This window comes from Crassostrea angulata, chromosome 1 (assembly GCF_025612915.1).
Source record: "Crassostrea angulata isolate pt1a10 chromosome 1, ASM2561291v2, whole genome shotgun sequence".
Classification (NCBI taxonomy): domain Eukaryota; kingdom Metazoa; phylum Mollusca; class Bivalvia; order Ostreida; family Ostreidae; genus Magallana; species Magallana angulata.
Genome location: NC_069111.1, coordinates 43,575,854 through 43,602,812, shown reverse-complemented (window position 1 = coordinate 43,602,812; position 26,959 = coordinate 43,575,854). Strand labels below are relative to the sequence as shown.

The window sequence follows — 26,959 nt, the reverse complement described above, 5'->3', positions numbered from 1 at the left end:
AATAATAATCCTGGATTGAGGAATGACTATAATTAGACTGTGCAAATGATTTTCTATTTTTGTATTGTGAAGGATGGTTTGAATAATACAGCATTGTCAATTTTACCCAATCCTCATGCAATCATTTTTTGAATGAATGCTGATGACTACCTGTATCTGAATTGTTATAGTCTTTAGGCTGATGCAAATATTAAATAGTTTCAAATGAATAAACTAAGAAAAAATTACCAATTACTATTTATTTATAAATTTATATACTATATATATATTACTGGTCTGTAAAAAAGAAATGTTTGATTATATTTCAATTTAGCAACTGAAATTTTCACTCCACTGCACTTCTGACAGTGCAGACGAGATTCAGATTGATTTTCCGTGCATGTAGTAGTATACTTTTAATTGAATAAACACTGATGTTTACTGTGAGGGGTGGAGATAAAAACAGAATTCATGAAATCAATTGACATTATGTGGACTTTGAGGCTTCATGGAGAGCTTGTTTTGTCTGGCTGTTGTAAATGTCTGACTCAGTTTTTTCTGAATGAAAGTTTTACCTGGCGGAGGTGCATGCACATCCAGAGACATGCAGGTGATTAAGTTGTCAGCATGTTATCGGCTCTTAGCAATGGTGAATCTGATTAATAGGTTTATATCTGTAGTAATGGAGTTTGCACGTGCTGGCAGGTAGGGGTCTAGCTAGCTAGCAGGCTGATGAATCTATTGTAAGATATGTGTCAGAGGAGCTGAAGTAGCTAGGGTAGAAATTAGAATATTCTGTTTCATTAGATGGGGTGGTTGATGGGCAAGATTTATGTACGATTAGTGTGAAGAGAACATAAAATGTAAAGTATATGTAAAGTTATGGATAGGTTAGAATTTGGAACTTTGGAATATACAGAAAAGAAGAATTATATGAAGACATAAAAGAATGCAAATTTTACACAATTCAAGTAAAATTATGTTATTTGATATCTGATTTTCTGTTCCTCTGACATCACTTTGACTACTCTCATTTAGGGACACATGTACCCCAAACTGATATGCTTCTAAGGGCCAATAGTTTGAAGTATTGCTCAATCCAATATTAATAACGGCATACATTGCAAGATTTTAGGACCTATAGTTTTGCTGACTCTTTTAAACCCCCTGAAACTTGTGACACAGTTAGACTAAGGTTGCTATAGATAGGCTATTTTTCTACTTTAGATATGACTTGATGTGATATGATAATAAAGAGCATTTATGACTGTGAAGACCAAGTGAGTCTTCAGTTTTTATCATGTTTCCAATGTGTTGTCTTTCACTCAAAGCCTGTAAATCTTGGGTCATTTAAAGAATGATTAATTATAAGTGATCGTGAGGAGGGCCTTGTAAGTGTTGAAATCAATAAAACACACAGCACTTGTGCTTGTAAAAGCTTTTGCTTGAAAAATTTGTACAGCTTTTTCTAAAGTATATGGTTTTAAAAGTAGATGTAAAGTGTTGTCAAAGTGACATTCATTGACAGCATTTTATAGTTCGGATGTCAACAAGTGAAACCCATGATAATGAGTTTGTGATTGTAGAGTAATAAATTCATATTCAGTCGTAGGAGCCTGATATGTTAAAAAAAAATCTGGAAGAAAATCTTGGAGATAAAAGTGAGAAATGATGTGCATTATAGGAATAAAGGGTGGATTGGTGTACACTTTTCACATTTCATTTGCATAAACTAAAAAGTTAATGTATGTACCGGTACATGTTTATCAAATTGATTTAAACTTAAAATTTTATCTACACACATGTACTGACTTAAGATATAAAACACAGTGCTAATCTGCAGTTGCTAACTGATATATAAATTACTTGATTTATTTATATGTGTGTGTGAAGGAAAATAAATTGTATTAAGATACTCTATAGAGAAAGTCATAACTGCTTCATAAAATCAGATAAGATCCAGATTCTGGCCACAATATTACAGATGCTCAGCAACTGTAGTATCATATTGAGAGCGGTGAGAGAAAATTCAGATTTAATTGATACCTGCTGTGATAAATGGCCACTTTGACACTAGATAGTAAAGCAATAAGTGACCAGGGCAGCAAAATTAAGCTTTTGGTGGGGGGGGGGGTGCTTCCTATGAGTGAAGAAAAATAGATATACAGGTACATGTAGCTAGTCCTCAACCTTAATGTAGAGGAGATTGAGATGTTTTCCTGATGAACTGGAAATATTGAATTAAGAATTGGCAAATACCAGTTTACACATTCTGTACAGACACATGCTTTTGGCATTTGTATGGCGCCTTATTTTAGCGCTGATTATAGGCACACAGTGGAAATAATTCTAGAAGGGAGGAAGTTTAGTCATATATTTACATGTTTGTGTGAGTGCATGGAAACATGTACATTTTTCTTCTGCTTTCGAGAGTGGTATGTATACGAACTTAATCAAGTTTCTTCGAGCCCGAGTCATATGATTCTTTTAAAATATTGGTAACATAAAATAATTACTATTTTTCTCAGCTTGATTATTATCTTTATAGCTCTTTACCAGTAACTTGGCTTAGATATATGTCAATTTGTATAACATTAACTCATACGTATATGTATATAGATAAGAGTGTAAAGAATATGTGGAGTTGCAGGTCTTGCCTATAGTTTTTGTTTCCTGGGTTGACTTTATTTGTGAAGTTTTATTACAGGATGTACGTGTGTTGATAATCAAAACCTTTTAATTGGTGATCTGTTGTGTTCAAGTGTTTGGATTGAAATTTTGATGAAATTTTGATATATAATTGCATGAATGTGTTCTTAATTGACATAAGATATATGAAGATAATGCTTAATAGGAGCTGTAGGAACAGACTTTTGTTATAGTTGGAAACTTCCTAAAATACCAGCTACCCGGTAGTATAGTGGACTGGTTACACTCAAAATGAGTCTACCCTGATCAAAGTTTGCCTCATCTGATTATCATTTATAATAAAATTTTACTATTACATGTAATACCCATTTTCAATCCTGAAAAAGACACCATCCATTGACTGGCTGTTATTTTGAACCCTGCTTATACATTGAATATATACTTGAGTTGACACTTGGGATAATGCTAACTGTTATGGCATACACATGTTTTCAGTCAATTGCAGGGTTATACAAGGGCAAGACATATGAATTAGGTGTCATAGATTTGGCATTCCTAAGGGAGGTAATGGCAGCAGTGCTGTTTTCAGTGATTTGGCATTGTAACAAAATTATGTATATAATGTGTATTATAGGTATCATTAAGTGCATTATGTATCCAGCTTAGAAGCAATGTAACTGTTTTCTCCTGAATTAACATGTCAGCATTGATTAAGAGCTGTGGGAAAATTGTGTCTTGTGTGATATTTATATGTAAATGTAAAATGTCATGGTCTTTCTAGAGAAAAATTATATTGAAAAAATTTGTTCAAGATTTTTCTGATAATGTATATATACTAGTTAGCAAGCTAATTTTCATGTCCATTGTCAGCCCCTGCAATTACTAAAAGGTAATATTGTTAAAAGCGTAATTTAAGGTGAAACATTTAGTTTGATGGAACTGTTGTTAATAAGCAATATAAGTACATGTACATGTATGTGTCACAAAGCAAAAACATGTCCATAAATTATCCAGATTGTCTCATCTGTAACGTACGTACGACATTTCATGGTGTATATTGTAAAGATTTAAACCAATTAAGACCTGGTCCATGATTCTAATAGCTTGAAGTCAAATTTCATTGTTGAAGACACAAAAAATTGAAATTTTGATAAATAACTTGAGGAATATTTACAGAAAATCAATGGGCACCATGGCTTTAGAAAATGCTGACATCTTGTAAACCCATATAGTGTTAGGTTAGATGTTTTGATTTAGGAGTTATCTACCTTTGCTCACTGGCAGGTAGCACACGGGCAGGATGAGAATTTTAATTGTCGAGGAAAAATGTATTCAAAATGCTCGCCATGTACATGTACAAATGTATATGCATTTACTTGTACATATGGAAGGGTTTATATATTTGTAATCATTCTTGATTTCTTTTTTCTTAGCTTGTGACGAAAGTATATTTTGATTGGTCAATTCTTTTGAATAAATTTACCTTATGAATTTATTCATATGCAAATGTTTTCTTACAATCATTCCTTTCTGGCGAAAAAGGAAAAATTGTTGACATTAAACTCTAAAGTAAACACTAGTGCTGATAGCCTATCACAGAACTCTTTAGAAATGCAGACCAGTAACACAGGAAATGAAATCAATGTAGAGTTTTGTGTTTATATAGCAATAGTGTCTATATAAATGAATATGGATCCCCAGTGCCCTTAGAAAGACCTTTAAAAAGTTGAATATAGGTATTGAAATAGATTGGTTTAAAAACACCCCCCCCCCCTCCTCCCTGTATGAAGAGGCATGTTTTTAATCAGACTAAAATGATCAAAACAAGTCATTTATTTTATAAAGTTTGCAAGGAAAATAATGCAATCATTTTGCCACGTTCAACATAAACACCAGAAAAAGATGTATATCTCGATCTTGATCAGAAATAAGAATAATATATTGTACATATTTGTACATATACGGTATATACATTTATATAACCATATTTTGTACAAATATCTTAAGTAATATACTCAATGGAGTTAAGTTTAGTTCTACGTTTTGATCATGTTATTCAGCATTAATATTTTTATATTGTGATATACACATTTGAATTTGTGTAACACAGTTTATTTATAATCATATTAAAAAATCTAATTGTTCAAATTGAAGTTAATGCTAAAGTAATGCAAGGAATACATATTATTATTTACCATGTTTACCTTACGGTAATTTTATTAAATTGGTTATAAAATTTTCATGATTCCTCAAAAATGACATTTTTATATAGGTTTAAGTAATATTAGGGTTTTTTATGTGTGTGTGAACAATACATTGCTCTTTGTAAACTGTGCAGTACAGCTATAGCTAGATCAAGTGTTAATGACTTCTGTTCTAATGCTTGATGTGTGTATAAAGCTATGTACTCCACAGCCATTAAGTTGCAAATAACCATAATATAGACATAGTACTCTATTTTCAACCATCTCTGTTGTAGATTGAATGTTTGAAGTTCATGAATGCTGCTTTATAAAGTGCTGCTTTGCAAAAACCTAGAGCATACAGATACCTGGTAAGTATATCAAACTTTTGATTAAAAAAATCTTAGGGATATAATTCTAGACTTTGGTATTTTGTTTATCGGTATGACTTCTAAGCAATATGAAAAAAGTTTAGAAACTGTATATGATTCATTGCGAGAAAAAAAAATAGATATTCCTTCCTCCCATACTTTTAATAGATTAAGAGGTGGGTGTGTGACAATTACATAGACTAATAACTGCAATTTGTGCAATGTTGTTTCGCTATTTGTCAATTAAGTGTAATGTGCATTTATCGTCAAAATGTGTGCAGAGTTAAAGCACTGTAAAAATTCCTACACAAGCTGATTCCGATATCAAAAGAAAACCATACTTATGCAATACTGGTGGAGCTACAGTGTACAAGGATTGGCAGCATAGCAAGAAGAAATAAGACTTGTCACCTTTGAAGATATCAAAGAAATTCTCAGGTATTTATTTGGTTTCTTCACTTAATGATACATTTTTCAAAACTCCCAGGTCTTGATCTGACAGTGTTTTGTTTGGAGGGAATGCATGTTCTTAATTAAAACTAGAATGTTTTCACATGATTGATGGGCAGATGACCAAACTAACATTATATGGCCATGAAGTAAACATATTTCTTGGTGAATAAGTTTTGTATCTTGTTCCTTGTGTTGGAATCTTCAGTCCATGTTGTTGGACATGTTTTTGTTTGATCAGATCAGTCGTCTACCTGCTCTTTGTCCGGTTTGAATTGTTCTTTGTTGCATGTGCATTTAATGGCTCAACATGCATTGGCACATATCTACTGCATCTTTTTATCTCGTATTCGTCTCGACATTCTTTAAAATTCCCACAAAACAGCTCACAGAAAACCCATTCATTCCTGCAGAGAGAGGCTTCATTCATAAATAAAAATTAATTTTATTCCTCTATTTTTTTATTTGAGCATGCACGTTTTCTTTTAGATTTAAAAAAAAAAAAAAAAAAAAAAAAAAAAAATTGTGCTTTAAAATATGAATGTGCCAGTATATCATGGAGATAAAAAAGTTATTCTGAGAAAGTATTGATTTTAAGCATTCCATTTATCCATTTTCACACATAAAGTAATCACGCATGGAACAATGTTGCCTCATAGTTAAATATAACAGACATTCCTGGAATACTTTTGTTACAGGTTAAATGTAACTGCATATATTCTATCGTTTTACACGTCATAGCCTTGTCAGTTTGGAAATCCCTAAATTTTGGCAGGTTCATGCATTACTCAGGTATTTTCACATTTTCTTCAGTCATTTCAAGGGAAAAAAATGAGATGTCTCAAATATTAAGTTTCAGATTTCGGAAGTTATTTCTATAAATGGTTATGGGCATTGTTAATATATTTAAATGTGAATTTGATTTGTCAGAAATAGTAGGTTTGAAACTGAAACTTTGAATTCAAAGGATTTTCATCTATAAAGATATTTTCCTTAAAATTGATAAGTTTTAAAAAAATTCTTTTTCTTACAAGCAGGGTTAAATTTTTATCTTGCATTCATGAAAATTATAAACATTCAGAAAGAGTGATCTTAAAAAGTTTAGTTAAGAATTCTAGGTTCAGTTGCTCTCAATACAATTTTGTTGGGTCATTTCATTTCATTACTTTAAAATTTGAGTTAATTTTCTATGTGTCAAAAATATACACCAATTCAAGTGTGCATGCATTCAAGATAAAAGTACTTTGAGGTTTTTAGAAGGGGTTCGGGTGATTGTATGCTACATTAGGACCAGGAATGTTCAACTTGGAATTTTTTTTATAACAACCATTCATTGAGATAAGACTGAAGATAAGGGACATATGCTCATGTTTCTCAGATTTCCTCTGAATGGTTACTATTAGAAGATTTTTTTGTATGTACTTGAAGTTCAGATGATTTTTTTGTGGAAATTTATCTCAGTAAAGAATGAAAAGACCTGATAGAGAAGCTGATTCTGGAAATTGATGGAATGCGCATGTAATCTAAGGAAGTCAGGCGACTTGTCAAAGTCTGAATTCGATTCAGCAATTGCAGTTTGAAATCTTCAGTACTTAAGAAAGATGTATTGTAATGTTAATTTGGGTCATATTTCTTTAATGAATTTCTGATGACATGAGAATGTATGAATATTTAAATTATTTGGAAACAGCATACAATAAGTAGGGTTGTGAAAAAATGACTGTGCTGCAAGCTGAGGTCAAAGAGTATACACGCTGACTTAATTTAAACATGGTATCATAACAAACATCTGTAAACTGAGTAGTCATTTTTTTTCTTCTCTAAAATAAAAGATCAGGTAGAATTTTCCAGTGGGTATGATAACAAAAGCACATATTAGTGTGATATGGATCAGCGTACATTAAACGTCCATCTTTTCATTGATTGGCTGACAGACTCGCACAAGCATAGGTAGAGTGGGAGTGATTTTGTTCACAACGCCGTGACGGATTAACTTGAGGTGTATCCAGCATGGCTTTTAATTTTATGTTCGTGTGTAAATGTGAAAATCTATAAAGATTTGTATATGTGTGGAACAATGAATTAGCAAAGTTGTGTTGGATACTTGGAAAGGTTTTCATCCCTTTGTGATATTATATTATTGTTAGGAATCTTACACTAATGGTGAGTTTCTTTACACTTAACTTTAGATGTCATCTTTTCTTTTTAAACACTTGGATATTATTGTTGTGAAATGTTTATGATTGCAGGGAAATAGAGTGATATCAGAAACTCATGCAGGCTTTTTAACATGGGTTTGAACTTTCATTGCTGTTTGATTAGGATGTATGAACCTTAATAGCAGGGAAATTTTTATTCAATTTGATTGAACATAAATTGGCCTTTTAAAATTTGTTGTTAAAGATGTCTCTTGAACTTTCTTCCTGCTGTGTGGTTTGATTGATCATTTAGTAAGGATTGAGGTATGTATGTTCAGTCTTTTTTCTGCAAGTTGAATAAAAAACTTATGGGTCAGGTTTTTAATCATGGTAAATTAGGTGGAGTATGTCAAGCCACACAAAGACATTGGTGTAATATTTTATTATAAACATCAAGGTGTGATAGACAATGGCCACAAGGAGTCAGATTTTCTTTTTTCATGCTGACAGTAGATAAATTATTTCCTCTGGATAAAGACAACATTTCGAACCACAGGTGCCTGGTTCACACCTTGTCAGGTAGAAGCAGTTTTTTTGCTGGGACTCTAAGTTTTTCTGTGCTATCAATTTCAGATAATAATGGGGCTTATATTGTGGTTGTTTTTTATACAATAGAAGATTAATGGTGTGGATTCTGAACAGGGTATTAAGATGTCTAGGGCTTCAGACTGCTGTACAGATTGAATAAGAAAGATGAATGTTAGGGATACTTATCTGCATTTAGGCCTTCTTTGGGTCTTGAACTGCAGATGGCATGTAGTGCAGGATCTGCCTGCACTAGCCTTACACAGGTGTTATTCTCAGGCAATTTGTAAACCTGATAAAAGGGTCCTGCAGTCTTTATTGCTTGAACAATTGCTTTTACAACAAAATAGAGGCATAATACATGTTATGAATGGACATAGTCAATTACATAATTACAAAGCATCATGTTTTCATGAGCTTGGTTTTATTGTTAATGTGCATTTTGGGCTAAGTATAAAATAATTACTTTGGCCTTGAACAACTAGAAAGGGCCTTTTTATTATTGTCAGGAAGAAGGTTTGATCATTAAGAAAAATTCCTATTATGTAATTCCCGTTTGCTTAGCTGATCAAGCTTCTAATTGTATAAGAAAAGGATGTAAATTGCACATTCTCTTTGCAGCTAATCTTTTAATCAAAGTGATCGAGATATATTTATGGCGGACATGATTATGATAAATCAATAGGGTGAAATTTTTTGGTTTTGTTCATTGGTACAGTGCAAGATAATCATTCAGCATTTGTTTGGTGAGTGCTGCAGCCCATGGGCATTTTTCTTGTTTGTGAGGTGGATCTTTATAATTAGTATAGAAGATAAAGACTGATAAATGGTATCTGAACTGGTAGCCCACTATCTCTGCAAAATATTTTGATATTCATAGCTCCTGTTGTAACGTGAGGAAGTAGTTGCTTGATCAGAGAACTGATAACAAGGGATCTAAAGACTGCTTGTAGGGGGGTAAGGAAATGTACCAACCATGTAGATCTTTGATTAACTGTGTATTACAGAATCTGCATGGCCTTCAATGTACATGTATTTAGATTAAGAAAAAACTAGTAAATTTATAATGATAATTGCAATTAATTGAACAATATTTCATGATTTTGTTCCCATATGTGCTTAATTGATGGAGAAAGAAAGAGATATGGGTCATTTGAATTACTGAGAATAATTGACCTTAATTATTAATTGGTATGTGAAAATCATGTAATTGAGTTTACTATCCAAGTGATCTATTAGGAAGGTGTACATACATGTATTTGCACTAAATTGCTCTGTAGATGATGTAATGTTTAATGTGTGTCATACATTTTTCTTGCCCTCAGAGGAAGTGTGGAAGGTAATCAGTTTTTTTCTAAAATGTTTACTTGACTCATTTCAACCTTCATTCTGCATAATTAAACACACAATGTGGTTGCAAACTCAAGCAATATATGCCTGTAGGGATATTTCTTTTAAGTATTTTCACTTAAAAGTTCACCATTGGGCACCAAAAGTTGTTTATATTTAATACTTTCCTTATGATTCCCATTAGTTATCGATAGTTGGAAAATTCTGGGTACTTCACATTCAATATTGAGCTCAGGAAGATATCTGAAAAATTTTGACAAGCTAATATTTGTTTTAATTTTATTGATTTCCTGAAAAGAGTTGTGTGAAAGATCGGATGTAGCAGTTCATTTGCAAAGTTTCATAAATGATAACTTAATTTTGTGTGGGCCAAGCACTTTTGTTATCAGTCCCTACTGAAATCAAAGTACTGAAAGTACTGATAGGCGGAAGCATGATTGCAAGTTGTCAATGTTGTCAATCAGAATTAGTTTGATAACATAAAACACTATTTTAATATGTCAATTAAGGTATATACATGTAGTAAATGTGGAAATACTATGTTACTGCACCAGATTAGTCTGGGTCATGCCTTAAATAAAGATTAAATGAGAAGAGCAATTTAAACATCAAAACATTTATTTTGTGAAGTACATTCGTATAACAGTTGATACTTATATGCAAGCTGAAATTACAGGAATACATTTTCATTTATTATGCCATTTTTATTAAAAATGTTCATTTTGACATCAAAATGATGAAAGAATATTATAGTATTAGAATTTAGTAAACTGAACTTCTGAAACTGTAGTATTTAATTCTTTACAATAATGTTTCACAAAAAATGCAGAAATGACATTTGTACATCACTTGATTACAGTATTTTACAGAATCAAGTAGTATGTGTGTCACTTTGCTTACCTGAGAAGCAATAGCCATTAAGAAATCAGCTTCATAGAATAATACACAAAATATCCGGACAATGTGTTGTAAAAAAGGTATTCGATAAAGAGATTTTGATGTTTTCTTAATATATTCTCAAGTTTAACAGTAACAGGGTGATTTCAAAGTCATTTTATATGTGGAGAATTGCAGACCTCTTATTGATCCTCAGATTGCAGTTCATATATTTTGTTGACAAATGTTTAAAACTTAGAAAGAATGTATTTTCTTACTGTACTGTATACCAAACATATTTTACAAAGATCAAATATGCAAATGTTGAGAATTACAATACAATGTAAAAGCCCAGTAATTTATGGATAACTATATATTGATATTCAATAATGTACAAATTATGTGTCCTTTACAATTGCTCCATGTTGTACTGTCAAATCACAGGTCTGTAGTATTGAAGACATTTGAACTTTTACCTTTTAAGTTTTTATTTTAATACTAATGGAATCTTCAAGAGAACTTCCACCATTACAGAACATAGACTTTCAAAGAATCCCTTTATGGTTGCATGCCGTAATGGTTTTTTTGGAAAGCGTGTAATCCTGGAGTGTGTCATTTGTAGTAACAACAATTTCAATTCACTAGTGTTGTCTTGCATCCATTATACCAATGACCACTGTCTTGATATTCTAAAATGTGTTGATGAAAAATGAATAATGGATATGTTATCAAGCAATATTTCATTACAATATACTTGACCTCCAATAAAGAAAACATGGATTTAAAAAAAAATTAATCTATAAAATATTTTGAATTTATATGTGTTTTACATTACATAATTTATTTTCAAAAGTATACATGTATCTTGCAAATAAAGGATGAGATATACAAGAATATCACACGATATGAATTATCAATAATTGTAAGGTTATTTTGGTATATTACATACAATAATGGAAAATATAGTGATTGAACTGTAAATGAAAGTTCAATTTTTTTCTCCAAAATTCTTCAGTTTTGAATTGCATTTAGTACAAGAATATTTACTATATTATCAAAGATATGACAACAAGATATCTGTGAGTCAATGCTCACTAGTGATACCCCTGCTCTGATGTGTATACAAAAAAGCATAGTTAACATTATATGTAATGGGAAGTTGACATCAAATATTTTGAAAAATCAATCCTACTGAATGGCATGCCTTAACAAAGACTGAGTTAAAATTTCAAGCATCTGCGATTAATGCTGAGATAATTTTGACAAAATTTGTGTTATAGACAAACAGACACACAAGGGTAAAACAATATACCCCCTCTCCTTCCGAGCATGGGTATAATTAGTTCATACTTAAACAAGAAAACCACGGGGAATATCGTATTTAAATTTAGTTGTATTTACTAACCTTGAAAATGGCGTTAAGGCCATTAAGATGAGGATTCCAGCATATTTCAGATGCCCTGCTTTCATTTAGAAGTTGCAAACGTGCAATGTTTGTCCCTCTTTAAAAGTGCTGAACTGGGAAGCCAACACCACATTTTTATAGCATCTGTCTTTTTCTTTGTTTTGCTTGAATTTAGTTGTGCACCCAAATTTAGCAACTCTCCCCTTCACCAGATATGAAGAATAATGTTGAGCTCTCATTGTCTCCTCTTGTCAGTTAATGTTAATCAGTTTCTTGACATTCATCTGAAAGAACATATACATATAGAACAAATAGATTTATGTTAGGCTATTATCTATAATCATTGTCAGGTATATAAATGAGTCTTTTTGGAATTGCAATTAATCATGAACATGGTAGATCAAAGATATACCGGTATATAGTCCAAGTTCTCATGAATTGAAAATTTAAAATCTAAAAACAAAAAATGCAGTCATAAAAATTATCATATAAATTAAGATGTAGAGAAATTTCCATAGGAAATTTTACTAGTCACTTTCATTATAGAGTCATGATAAGGTAATTCTGAGATACAAGTAAATACAGTAGGTAAAAGGATAAATCATATTAATTTTTTTTAAATGTTCAATTTAATATCTTTGCAATAGCCTATCTGGAATATTTGTTATATCAACCTTTATGATACTTAAAAGCTATATTTGAGATATTTTTTTGAGAAAATTCATTTGCATTATTCATGAGTCATTTTTAAACCAAGCTGAATATTGTAATTTTTTGTAAGCAAAATGAATGAACCCTATATCATACAGTGCAGTTCGTAACATATTATAAAATCACCATGTGAACATATAGATCTGCAAAGATGTCACAAAATATTAAAGGTTTAAAAAAAGGAAATGTTATCTTCCTTTATATGCGATTCCATTGTGCTAAATTTTAATCTTTAAAGATATCCTGTAGGCCTCGCCTTGTACAGTATTTATAACAAAAGACCGACATTTCAGAATTATCGATGAATGCCTAACACAAACAATATAAATTCTTTCATAAAATTTATGTACTTATCTGAGATTTCTTTTATTCTAACCCCCGCTTATATATTGTGACATGTCTAAGCCGCACGTCACAATATACAAGCGGGGATTAGAGTCAGAGGAATTTCGGATTAAGAATGTACCAGCTCCTCGATCAAGATTATTGTAACATGAAAATCTAAAATGATGAGGCAAACGTTTATACAATGAGAAATAACACATTAATTACCAAACTTACCTTACGTATGTCGAAGATGGACAGTCACCAGTTGTTCTCAACGTGGGTTTGTTGACAAAAATTTTACACTGCATAACGTTATGCAGTATTGTCTGAGATTACTACGCGAAACGTTGGTATGTTTACAAATAATTTATAGGCATTGTATCATTCTAATAATCTTTTTAAAGAGATTTATACACACCCTTGTTTTGTTTTTTTTTAAAGCATTCATTACCTGTTACCCTATCAATTTTTTCTTCTGTACTCATAAACACGCAATTTCAAATTGAACTATTTTTTCCCTCGGAATTTCATCTACAGGCATCAGACTCCGTGCTTATCCCTTGTTTATGTCGCATACCATCGCAAGAGTTATCGTTCGTTCCTGTACTATCAAAAACGTTAATCTACCACTTGCTATCTTTGCTATAGGCATTTTCAATGGATAATTAAAAACGATGAAGTAAAAATTTAGAGACATACCACAGTTCTATTATCAGAAACGATGTTTAAACGGGGGTCGAACAGTGGGGGGGGGGGGGGGTTATAGAGTTGTGTGCCCTTAGTTTAAATAACTTCCGATAGTTTACCATGAAAAAGGGCAAGAATTTGACCTATGACGTAGAAGGTCATGAAAGCAATTGCAATAGGCGCTTCCGCCTAAAAAGCTAGCTATGTCAATATGGGAAGGGACGTCTTTACTTTGCTGATAGACTGATTGAGGTTACGACTGTGGCATAACCAGCTGTGTTTAAATGCTGGTATAAAATGACCAATGCCAGACATTTCCTGTTGTTTGAATAGGTCAATAAAATCCATCTAATGACCACAGTGAAGTGTGGACAAATTTACTCAAGGTCCAAAACATATTTCTCTGTTTAAAGGTTGTTTTATCTTTCATTCTGTAGACCTTTGGGATATCTGAATAGAACAAAGAGGTTAAAGAAAGAGAAAATTGAAGGGCAATTGGAGTTCTTGAATTCACTGGTTTAGCTTATAAAGATTAGATAAATCAATAGGTGGAATTGATATTGTTTTCTAAACAGAACGTTTTGACCTTGGAATCAGAAATCTGTATAATTCCAAGATATTCAGTCATATTAAAAGTCTAAGAGCTAGATCTCAGATCTAGAAGAGGTACAATGTAGAACTCATTAAATCTGTGATTCTGAATAATCACTGTAATTTACTTGTATGACAGACATAAAAAATGTCCACTAATACCAAGTGTAGGGTGTAACAGTTTTGTACCCTTTTCATGTGTCTGATGTGATTTAACAAATCTGCTCATCAGCGTACTGCATACAGTACAGATCCTTCACTTTGTGAGACATTAGTGTCGTGCAAACTACTATCAACTTGTCTTTTAATGTGCATCTAGGAATATTGAGTTTACATTTGATTTGTAATGAAAGGGTTTGTTCCAGTATCTCTTTTGGATAGGCTGCAAGTATGTGCAACAATAAATGGTCATGATTAAGAGGAAATGGCTTGTCAAATCTGCTAAATTATATGTATTCTCCATTCTCCAAAGTGAGGCAAAGGTATACCCCTTTTCAAGTTTGAAATGTAGAAATCTTCGGATTATAATTATGTAAATAATAGTACAGCTGAATGAATCATTCAAAACCACAGCATTGTTGAAGAGAGGAAGAGATTATGTGATTCCCTAATCGTATCACTTAAGTGGCTTTATTAGGGTAGATTAGTGGGGTGATTAATTATTCACTCCTTTAGAATTATCAAAGTAAAGGTCAGACCTTAAGATTAGTTTTGGTCTTTAACAGATGTCAACATGGGAAATAAGTTAAGCTTTTGTTTCTTCTGTAGTTACCTTCTTCAATTCCTTTTATATTGGATTTAATGTGGTCTAGATTGTATAATGATATTCAGGTGTAAACAGAGAACTCATATTCTTGATTTCCTTTATGCAGAGCCCGCATCTCCATTTTTCTTTGGAGATTGCAAGAGATCATGATGCTATACCTGTGTCTGGAATGAGTCAACATGATCCTCTTGAGATAACAGTATCCAGATCGGAAGTCTGGCACAATGTCCCATTAGACTTTGATTTTCCATTGACGGCTTGTTACCCATAAAATTGCCAGTTCTGTACCCTTTGAAGCACCATGACAGGGCATTTAATTTTTCAAAATTGAAAATTGACATGGGACTGTTTAACAGGAAGTTAGTAATTTGTCTTGGACAGTTGGCTGCTTTTTAATTTCTTTTCTGAGCTGACAGCGCAGATAAAAAAGGTGTATGGTGTATGTGCACCATTTGAGCCTTCAGGGTATGTGTAAAGAGGTTCATGTGCATTCAGTTTTGTTCAGAGTCTCTTGGTTAGGGATTTATGCAAAGCCATGAGGAAAGGAAATAGTTGTCAGTTTTATTTTTGGGATGGGTGTAAATGCAAATTATGGCATGTCCAAAAATGATCTTTCTGCTCTGCTACATAGAGATTGGGCACACATATTAACCTGACTGGGTCATCGGTGTTTGTTGGGATTCACTGTAACGGCAGTGAGCAGAACAGCCGGGGTACAACTGACATGGCTGTAAACCTAGAATAAATCTGAAAGTACATATGGAAGCTAAAACATACATGTATGATATTTATCTTTTTTTTGCACCTGCAAACATGAGTGTACCTGGTACTCTAGCTGTTACCTATGTGAGTCCAAACACTTGCATAAACCAATCAACAGCTCCGTAATTTTTAAATTGCTTACATGTTCATACAGTTTCCCGAAAAACTCCAGTTAGCGTAGTGTATAATTGTTATATATGTAGTTAATTTTACAGTACAATTATTAGATATTTTCAGTACAAGTTGTGCATGGCTTGTACATGTATGTGGGTCCTCATTAAGAGCTATAGATCATTTCATTCCCTGTGATATGATTACCCCTGTCATAATATGATGGATAGTGAAACTGTCTTGTTACCTACAATGTTTCAAAACACTTCCTGCATGCATATCCTTACTAAGCATGATGGTAGCTCTGTTTCTGTTCAGGTACATGTAGGTTTGAGTTGTTTTTTGTTGTTAACTAGAGCAAATACACAGAAATTATAGTTTAACATCTTATTTGATTTAAAAGGATTGGATTTTTATTTTGATAAAATTTCAATAATAATTTGAACTGTTAAGCTTTGTATATATTTTTTTAAAATACACTCTCAATAGAGCTACATAAGAAATATTTGTGAGGTTTGTTTTTGCAATGTCTTTAGAAAATGTTCTTGTATAATCAAATCAATTTCATTTGTGTTTTCTTCTAAGCCAGTGGTTTTATTGAATAGAGGGATATAAAAATGATTGACTCCAGAACAACTTTTTCATCTTTTTGTTGGCTTTGCAAAGAAGGAACATTTGTTGTCAGAGATCAATAGAGCTTGGGTTATGTATGTAATATAAAATTCACAATGCCCCTCTTTGATTCAGTGCAACATATTTCATTTTCTGAAAGGAGAGGATTTTTTGTTTGTATGTATGCAATGCATAGTTTGATATCAAGGTTTAATGTGCTTTGCAATAACATTGATCTCATTCATTTGAAGTCCTTGAGTGTGCACACAAATTTTTGTGAGACTATAGCTAGCACCCACACAGTTATTATGGTGAAGCCAAGTAATTTTGAAATTGAGAATTTACCAAGACAATTATTAAAGCTGACAGGATTTGCAAAAATATTACATTTTGCAATGTTTATTAGATCTGGTAATCTATTCATGAGTAAAGAAAATTTAAAATATTGGATTACCAGGTAATGCTGTTTTTAAAAGTACTAAGGTTTTATAGTTTTCATGTCCAATTAGTTTTGCTTAACAAATTTTCTATATACAAAATCAAAAAATTCAATTGGATTAGTGATGTTTATACAAGTACTATGGTTAAATCATTTCCATATTCCATTTGCTTATCAATTTTATACACGAACAGACAAAATATTGTTCATAAACAGGAAAAAGCTGATCGGTACCCCTATTCTGTGCGATACTATTCACCTTGACAATTCATGACTTCATTTTTGTTTAAGTATGGCAAAAAGTATTGATCCAATCAAACATCCATAAAAATATTTTTGCTGGCTAGCATAGGTTTCAGACCATGTGATCGCATACAGGTAAACAGGGCGAGCGTAATACTGAAAGGGAGACGGGTCTTTGTGTGGGATATTGAAAACTGAAGTGTGCTCGGGAGATTTTAATCGGGGCTGTTGTCTCCAGCACTCCTCAGCCTAAGGACAATATTTTCCCTTAGGAACAATTCTTTTATGATAAGAGTTTATACCTCAAGATGAGGAAATCTGAGCCATGTTTGCCTGTTTTTGTTTCTTGATTGAGAAAACATCCTGAGCGAAGCTTCTTGGGTGTATAGTGATCTGTGTTTGTAGGATTCTGTATTGCTTGTAAGGTGAGTTGACAATTTAGCACACTAATGACATTTAGACCCATCAAAAGTACAAGATTAAACAGCTTCAGAACTTTGTATATGATCTCAAAACAGTTGAAAAATTTCACTCACATGGAGAGATCAATTGATTCAATGTTTTGTAATGTTTCTTTACAAGAATAGTGCATGCACAGCATTCCATTGAAAGGTGTCAGATTATTTACATTGGTAATCCTTTCAGCAGTGTCAATACCCAATGCAGCTAATACTTTGACAAGCTTTTCTGCATTGTTGGGTTCAGTTCACAGCATTAGGCTTTTATCAGAGACATTGCAATGTAAAGTTGACCTAACCTGATAAGGTGATAAGGTAGAGGGTAGTTTTTTGTACATAAACCTCTTTTACAACAACTGTAAGCCATCTATTGACTCCAAGCTCACTTTGAGACAAAGTTTGGTAAATGTGTGTTTTTTCTCCATTGAATGATAAGGGAATGTACCATTTGTTACAATGTTCATCAGATAGTGGTTATGTTGGATGGATGCAGGGATTGGTACACAATGCCTGAATGGTATAGTTTTCATCATTGATAGGCTTTTTTCTGCAGCTTGTGCACCAGTAAGGATGGGCATTTCTTTGACTTTTGGTGCCCAGTGGGTGTTGTGATACAAAACATTCTCTAAACACTTCAAATTGCTAGAAGACCCACATGCTGGTTTGAGTAGAACCATTAAAGTATTGTTTCTGATTTCCTGTATACTCTTTCATTATTTTGGCTTCTTTTTTGAGAGAGTGGATGAGTTTAAAATATCTTCAGAGAATATCTAGCTTTATTTTCATATCTGTATCAAGATTTTTATTGCCAGGCTCCTAGTTTCTTGATGTGCAGTGTCACTGATAGGAAGAAACTTTTATTCTAATTTTGACTCTCTGGGTGATTGTTACAACAGTTTGGGGGCAAACTCTGGCAGAGAGCAAGGAACCAAGATGTGATTTATGATAAGGAGAGGGGAGGAAAAGAAGCAGTTTGAATTTAAGGGATCACTTCTTTCCTTAAAACAAAGTAAATTAAAATGGCATTTCACTTGTTAGAAATGTTAAATTTGCTCCAACAAGTCTGAAAAAGATATATTATGTTGACACTTTGAACATTTACAGTAGTGTTGCTTTGACTAGAGTCCCAGCTGTTTACGTTATAAATGTGCGTGTGATAAGATTTTATTGGATGCTCATGTAACTTCTGATAAAGTTTGATTTAGGTCAGTGTTTTCAGTGCAGCCTGAGACATTGTGCATAGAACCTGATGAAGAATGACAGCATTAAACCAGTACAGTTTGGAAATCATCATGCCTCAAGGTGCCAGGGGTCTGTGGTTGTCTAGACTCAACTTGTGTCTATACATTCTTTGATATGTGTAGGCTTACCTCCCAGGGGTCTCAGTTTGATTTTTTTTCCTTGGTGGCCAATGTAAAATATGCAGGACCAATAAATCTTGAAGTGCCTTTTCTTAGTGGATATTACAGTGATAATATCACTTGTATTTGATGAAGGACTAAACATCTTTTTGTTCCCAACACAGATATAAGGAATCGTTATCTGTCTCAGTTACTTAATAAGTAGCTCTTTTTTTTAATTTGTGATATTGACACAGTGTGAATGAGTGATACAGTGATGTATCAAAGTACTGAAGGATTAGTGTATGACAGTTTGCTATGCATGTGGGTCAGACTGTATCTGACTCCATGTTAACTGAGGTCACCTCCAGTATATGTGTTATCAGTCAAACTGTGATAGGAATAGCTGATTTAGAGAAGACCCATTTCTGTTTATCATCCCATGGTGAGTACAGATTAGTTGCAAATATCAATCCCCATTTTATTGACATCCAGAAGTGTGACCCAGCACTATTCGTTTGCTGGCTCTACGGTTTAAGGGTATACTGTCCAGTAAGCCTCCTGCTGAGATAACTGGCTGTTTGATTTGAGCAGTGTGTGGTAATTAATCAGTTAACACCAGCGGTCTGATTATAACACTGTGGGTGGCTGATGTACAGTACCAGTAGTTATCTGATGGACATGGCCAGAAGTGCCTCTTGCTCTGTTCAGTAACAAATTGAAACAAGTGCTATTCATATTCTGCCACAGGTCAAGGTAGGAAGGAAACATTGCTAACTGTTTTTTGATAAAAAGTAAAGAGACATAAATATTTTTTTAATGGAGCAGTGAATGTGTGTGAAAAGTAGATAGTAAGCATTTTCATTAATAGTTATGTAATATTAATGCACCATGAGATGTCATGTCATAACGCAGTCATTTTTTTTTTACCGTAAAAACTATCGCTGAAGCAGCATGTAGGAAAGAGGAAATGCTTTTTGAATTTTTGCCCCTTTTCCTTCTTCTGTCTTATGAATTTCGAATCGTTCAGAATTTTCCCAGGAATATATCAATAGAGTATGATAAAGGTTACGCTTTTTTCTCTTGCATTGAGATTATGCAGTGTGCCTAGGAATCAAATGGTCAGGCTTTCTCATTAACGACAGATAAACTTGTCTGCAACACAGGAAGTGCTCTCTTCATTCTTGTTTAATTGAATCCTGAAGATGAAATTTTATGTGATTGATATTTTCTTATCTTGGGGCAAGTAGGTCATTAAAGACCTCTTTTTTTGCAATATTTTTCTTTCGTATTTTCAAATGATTGTAGAAATTTGAACCTGCAACCAGATGAAAGGATTTGGTAGATGCGTCTAGAAAACTTGAAACAGAGATTTCATCTGGAACATTTATATCCCCCCAAGGGATGATGGCTAATTTTCAGGTTACACGAATTTGATGAGATTTTACTTTGAACTTGGTATTTTTGAAGATCATATGATTAGAAGATTATCACTGAGATGTTTAACATCGGCTTGATGTACTGGTGTTTGTGTGTGATGAGGCATATTGCTCTAAAAAATGGATTAGAAATATCTCAATAGTACATTTATATCTAGAAAGGCTTTAATTTTACAACCATAAAGTGCTTGTAATTTTCATGTGAGTATTGAAGATTAAATCTATTGTGAAAGTTAATCGATTAACATTAGTATTTATCCAAAAAGGCTTTAATTTTATAGCTATTAATTGCCTGTATAGTTTTCATGTGAGTATTGTAGATTAAATCTATTGTGAAAGTCATTACTGGTACATAGTTTAGGTAGAACCAAGTTTTAAACTTAATACTGCCTATGAAAAAATTCAAATATATATGTGCTATAATGGCCTAACAGGTTATTGATAAGTGTGTATAAACTGTTGACTAATATTGTATTCACAGTTTGCCCAAATTGCTAGTTCATATATGATCTGTCATTGAGCTGTGAAAGGGACCAACTCCTTTTGGGTGTCCTTGCCTCGATTCTGTTTACAGGCCAGATTTATAGTAGTATGATAAATCTGTTGTACAAATATTGTTCAGGGCTTCCTCTACAGGGGAATAAAGAAAATGGTGTAATTCTTTTGTAGTATGATAAGGGTGGGGATGTATCGTGAAGGGCTTGGACTATATGTACATTGGTAATTTGACAATGTTTGAAATATGATTCATTGATATATATCGTAGTCATTGTCAAAGCCACTGAGTTCCATGTATTGATTTTGTTTTTATAATGATACCAGCATGTACCAATATGTATAACACATGTTACTACAGTAGATTAGATCATTATTCACATCAAAAGTGGTAGGTAGAGAACAGACATGACGGCTAATGTACCCTTAAGGGGTTGTAACATGTGGCGTAAAAAGCATTTCCTTTGCAGGATTAATTTTTGTTTAAAAACACATTAAAATATGCTGCAAACGATTTTCTTCAAACATTTTGAAATAGCCTATAGTATTGAATGGATTATATTGAACATTCTCTTGTTTCTTCACATATGTGACAGTTTTTGAAAAAACATTGTATTCTGAAAATCTAACATTAATAATGAAATGAGTTTGTGTACTTTGGTGCATAAGTATTCTCTGAGCTTGGAGTGATTTTGAAATATGTATTATGATTAAATTTCATAATTTGATATGGGAGATTAATGAAATGATATGACCCTTTTGACCTGTAGGTTACCTGCCTTGGGTCATTTAGGGCTTTAGTCTCCAGAGCTGGGACTGGTCAAGGAGAGGAGATTGTATCGTGATGTGCTATACTGTTTGATGAGCACACACAGAGAAAACCCAGGGGTCAAGTAGCAATTTAGACAAGATTCCCCTTTGACTGTCTGCAAGAGATTGTACCGTAGGCAGTAAAAATCCACAGAGCTCACCAGGGTGTAAGGGCTAGCCTAGGGATGAATTTATTAAATATTTATAATCAACATTTGTGAATCATTAGGAGAGAAAGTGTTGAGGGAAATCTATCACACACACACAGTTTTAGTAGATGTATATACATACATTCTATGATATTGGCATGTCAGAAAGAGAGAGATGGCAAGCCAATTGATGGGGGCCGATATCTTTGTTAAGGAGTGACTGTTGATTCCTCAGTTATAATAATGATAGAGCTTTAGAAAGGATGTGATACTTAAAGTGGTCTTCATTGCAGTCAATAGATGCAGTCTCTGATAGTAACTGAGTGTTATTTCAAAGTACCGGGTAGTGGACACCAGTCGTGCTTTGTTCGATAGCGTCACGTGTGCTAGTGTGTCCTCAAGGTGTTTGGCTTTCTTCCTGGGTGTTTGGATTTTTCTCTGTGAGTAATACAGGTATGTGTGAATGTAGGTATATCATTGGCCATGTCAAGGCGGAAAATTTGGACCATTAATATCCTTGTTTTGGAGACCATGTCTCAAGTCAGAATGTCTGTATTTTTTCAGACTGTTGATTCAATGTCAAGTAAGAGATTGATCTTTGTGCATCAGAGATGTTCACGATCAGTGAGGGTGCTTTTATACTTGACATTGAAATGGATCTACAGTTTGTTTGAATAGTGGGTCAAAGAGTGAAGCTTATGTCTGCAAGTTTTACTATATAGGATCAAATTAATGATGTTCTAAGTTGGCTTGTGCAGATATTATATATATAATGTGTCTAATGAAAATCTAGTTGTAACTCCGGGCGTTTAAATGTTTAAAAATTCATCAACTGGAAAATTGGAATACCAACATAACCTTAGTGATTACCTCGGGAACAATGTAATTGGAATTATATTTAGTACTGGTATTAAATTTTTGTCGAGGATTTAGTTGACTTCAGCACTTGAAGTAGGGTTCTATCTTTGGTGTATTTAAATATTTGTTTTGAAAATCTATTCTGTGTGTGTTCTCTGTTCTGGGGGTAAATTTGGTGTCAATTACCTAATCTTCTTGTACATCTTAACCTGTCCCATACAAAAAAAAAGCACTAAAAAGTTATACCTATGAGCCCTTAAAAAAGTTACAAAAAAGTCATAACTAAGTTAGCACAATTTGGAACCATCTGATCAATTATGGTTCCAAATTAGCATCAAAAAGTTATACCTATATTGTAACTTTTTGCTTAAGTACAAAAAAGTCATAACTAGAGTGTAACTATTGACAATTTATTTTTTTCATAAAAATAAATAGGTATAAAAAAGTTATCAAAAAGTTATAATAAAGTTATCATTTAGGTACAAAAAAGTTACAAATTAAAGTTACAGAAAAGTTATCATTTAGGTACAAAAAAGTTATACATATAGGTATAGAAAAGTTATCATTTAGGTACAGAAAAGTTATAGATGTAGGTACAGGAAAGTTATACATATAGTTACAGAAAAGTTATCATTTAGGTACAGAAAAGTTATACGTATAGTTACAGAAAAGTTATCATTTAGGTACAGAAAAGTTATACACGTAGGTACAGAAAAGTTATACATATAGTTACAGAAAAGTTATACATATAGTTACAGAAAAGTTATCATTTAGGTACAAAAAAGTTATAGATGTAGGTACAGAAAAGTTATACATATATAGTTACAGAAAAGTTATCATTTAGGTACAGAAAAGTTATAGATGTAGGTACAGAAAAGTTATACATATAGTTACAGAAAAGTTATCATTTAGGTACAGAAAAGTTATAGATGTAGGTACAGAAAAGTTATACATAAATTTACAGAAAAGTTATTGTTTAGGTACAGAAAAGTTATAGATGTAGGTACAAAAAAGTTATCATTTAGGTACAGAAAAGTTACACAGAAAAATTACAGATGTAGGCAAAAAATATCTATCTGTATCATAAACTTCAGATAAAAAAAACCCCCAGGTACATGTACAGGTGTTATACTGATGAAAAAAAAGTCCCTAATGTTGACATAAACTTTTCATCAAATTGTTTTTGCTCTTGAATAGGAATTTAAAATCATATCTGTTCATGTGAGCAGAAGAACACAAGTCAATGTTTATGTTAATCAATATGTTTACTGAATTATATTTACATCTAATGAGTATGCTTTCCTCCATTTCTTATGGAAACTTATAGTTAACGCCTTGTTTAACGATTGGTCGAAACCTATAATGACCTTAGAAAAATCATTGAAATAATCAGGATATCAATGCAGACTCACATTCCCATTGAAGACAATTTGGCTGTTTCTTTTAGCTAACGTACTGATGCACATTAAAAATAATATAGTAAATTTAACTTACTCTTTACAAACAATTTATTAATTTGTTAAAAGAAAGATGTAAATATAAACAATATAACTTTCTTTGACGATTCATGCAGGTAATGAAGGGAGCAATGATTGCAGAAAAAATTTACATAACTCGCTAATGCGGGTAATGTATTTTTTCTGCAATGTCGCTACATTCATATCCCGCATATGTCACCAAAAAAGCATTTTATTGTTTACATAATTATCTCAAATCATTACAGACCCTATATGCAAGTTTTTTAAATAAAGCAATAATCTGACATAAAAGCATTTGGGATTACATGTGTGTCTAATGTTCTTGCTAAATTTGAATAGAAAGTTTGAAAAACATTATTTTGTAAACCAAAATTTGACCAAAACCTTCATAATTAAAGCATGTTTAGGTTAAATTCCTAACATATACTAGCATGATTTTGTTCCAAACATACTAGTATGATTTTTAAAACAGTCCTGGTTCTAGATGATACCAATGACCTGCAGTAATTTATCAGCAAACAACTGGATCTGTTTCTTGAATCTGTTGAACTTCCTAAAATGTATAAAAAAGAATGTTTCATTATGGCAATTTCTTACTACATGTACTTTCATTGTAACTGTTAAAATCCTTGACAACTACCTTATACTTAAAACAGAAAATTATATAGCATACCAAGTTGAATATATATGTGACCAGCACCTGGCAGGTGAAAACTGGTTTCTGTTTACATGGCTGCATGTATTTCTATGGGAACGGTATTATCCTCGTCCTCCATTAATCTAAAAGAAGGCAAATTATTATTAAATATCAGTAAAACTTTTCAATTCTCTGTTGACCTAGTACCCCCCCCCCCCCTCTAAAAAAAAGTCAACATTGATACAGCATGCAGTTGCCATTATATTCTCAGATTTACAATAATTCATTTACTAAAAGATATACATAATATATGGTTAAAAATTTAAAATCTGTATATCTTTACTTGATAAACACACACACTTACTTTTTTCATCTTGTATTAATGATGTATCTTCAATCTGGTGTACAGTCTGCTAGCCGGACTTGGTTGGGATTTTTTCTGCAATACAATGATACTCTTTTTAAAAGAGTCGGCCATAATTTGATTACATATAGAATGTACATCACTAGATATACATGGCTGCATAGACTTTGATATAGATGATAAAATCATGCACTTCTTATTAGAATTCTAGAAATATTCCAAATGTAATTCATTTCTAAGTGCAAAGCAATAATATAGAAATTGAGATAAGCAAACACAAATAATTTATTTAAAATGACTTGTTTGTACATCAGACTTACCCTGAATGGAAATGGTCATCCACAACTAAAGCCATATCATCCAGGTCTTAAGCATGTCTATCTTTATGAAACCACTGCTTGCAGTTTCATTACTACATACAACACGCTGTGATTCTGCATATTTCTTGAAAAAATCAGGAAAATCTTCACAACAACTCCTGTCTTCTTTGCCCATTTCAAAATTTGATGGCGGAATGGCAATTGTCCAATCAGAATTCACGAAAGTCAAAGTTTGAAATTTTGACCAATCACGATACAGCCACGATTAATACCGGGATAAATCTTTAAAATTTATTTTGGTTAAAAAACAATATTATTTACTTAATATTATCTTAAGAATTCTGCATTTAATTGAAACAAATTTTAGTAATATTTTCTTTCCTTACAACCTGTTAGTTTATTAACCGATCATCAAAACTGGGCATTTCCGGTCTCAAGAGCCGCCATTTTGAATAATTTGAGGGAATTTTAAAAACTAAATCAATTTAAATACCAATGCATTTTTACAATTGATGAATATGTAAAACCAAAAATTATAACACTTTATTTAAATAAAACATGTTTCCCAAAGTTTATAACACAGTCCTTATAGCTATGTGCTGTTATAAATTACGATGAGAGATAGGCTTGTACTGGGATAACATACAGATGGAAATAGCAGTACTGTTCTTTGTTAACAGCATGTCTATTAATGAAATATGTGAATAAATATGATGAACCCATCTCATAATAACAAACAATGCTACCACCCCTTCCCAACCCCCCCCCCCCCCCCCTTTCTTCGCATGCATTCGATGTCGTGGGAAAATTCTGAATCAATTTCTAAAAATCTACTCTATTCCTTTTCTTCATGGGGTAGGCCATGAAAAGTTGGAAAAATTTTCAGTGATAATATAAAGTTGATGCTACCCCTTAGTATTTAACAGTGTTTAAACGAAATTGTAATATGTCTAATGATGTTCAAGAGACCGATAACAAAATAATGCTTGCAGGAGCAAAATAAAAAATGTCTGCTGGTCAAAACATACACATCAACTTTTTATCTTAAACAAACATCAGTGTCATCACAGCACGACTAAGCATGACCTCTTTAGACACTTTACTGTTAACCTGGGATGTGTGTGCGTTCAGGCGGAAAGTGATTTCCTGTTTCTGCCTTATAAAAACAATAAAATTTTGGACAGGTGTTTGTGTTGCAATTGATGGACTGGATTCCCGTTATAATGGTTATGTCATTGTTTTCAAACAAATCTTAGTGATTTTACTACCCAGTGTGTGATCAACCTACGATCTACCCCCCCCCCCCCCCCCCCCACTTATCGTGATTTTTATAAAAAACAAAGATATAACGATATTTTATATTAGTTTTTAGATTT

General features: G+C 32.6%; 1 protein-coding gene and 2 long non-coding RNA genes across 13 annotated transcripts in view; 1 reads left to right on the top strand and 2 right to left on the bottom strand.

Moving 5' to 3' along the window:
• LOC128193000 (protein TANC2-like) overlaps positions 1 to 26,959 on the top strand; it is a 48,387-nt gene that overhangs the window by 826 nt on the left and 20,602 nt on the right. For 2 of the 11 annotated variants that reach the window (XM_052817199.1, XM_052817356.1), the window contains exon 2: positions 5,108 to 5,182. The gene's annotated coding sequence lies outside the window, so the exon portion shown is untranslated. Of the gene's footprint in view, positions 1 to 2,363; positions 2,415 to 5,107; positions 5,183 to 5,506; positions 5,621 to 6,366; positions 6,425 to 7,605; positions 7,796 to 17,395; positions 17,661 to 19,093; positions 19,479 to 26,959 lie in introns of those variants that run through there. The other 9 variants (XM_052816733.1, XM_052866190.1, XM_052817282.1 and 6 more) reach the window with 8 other exon arrangements.
• LOC128155874 (uncharacterized) lies at positions 10,256 to 13,789 on the bottom strand. The gene is made up of 3 exons (XR_008239659.1): positions 13,259 to 13,789; positions 11,987 to 12,270; positions 10,256 to 11,270 (listed from the first exon to the last, which is right to left on the bottom strand). It is a non-coding gene; the product is annotated as an uncharacterized LOC128155874 (long non-coding RNA).
• On the bottom strand, positions 23,738 to 26,210 carry LOC128155818 (uncharacterized). Its single transcript, XR_008239652.1, has 4 exons — positions 25,584 to 26,210; positions 25,264 to 25,338; positions 24,936 to 25,042; positions 23,738 to 24,815 (listed from the first exon to the last, which is right to left on the bottom strand). It is a non-coding gene; the product is annotated as an uncharacterized LOC128155818 (long non-coding RNA).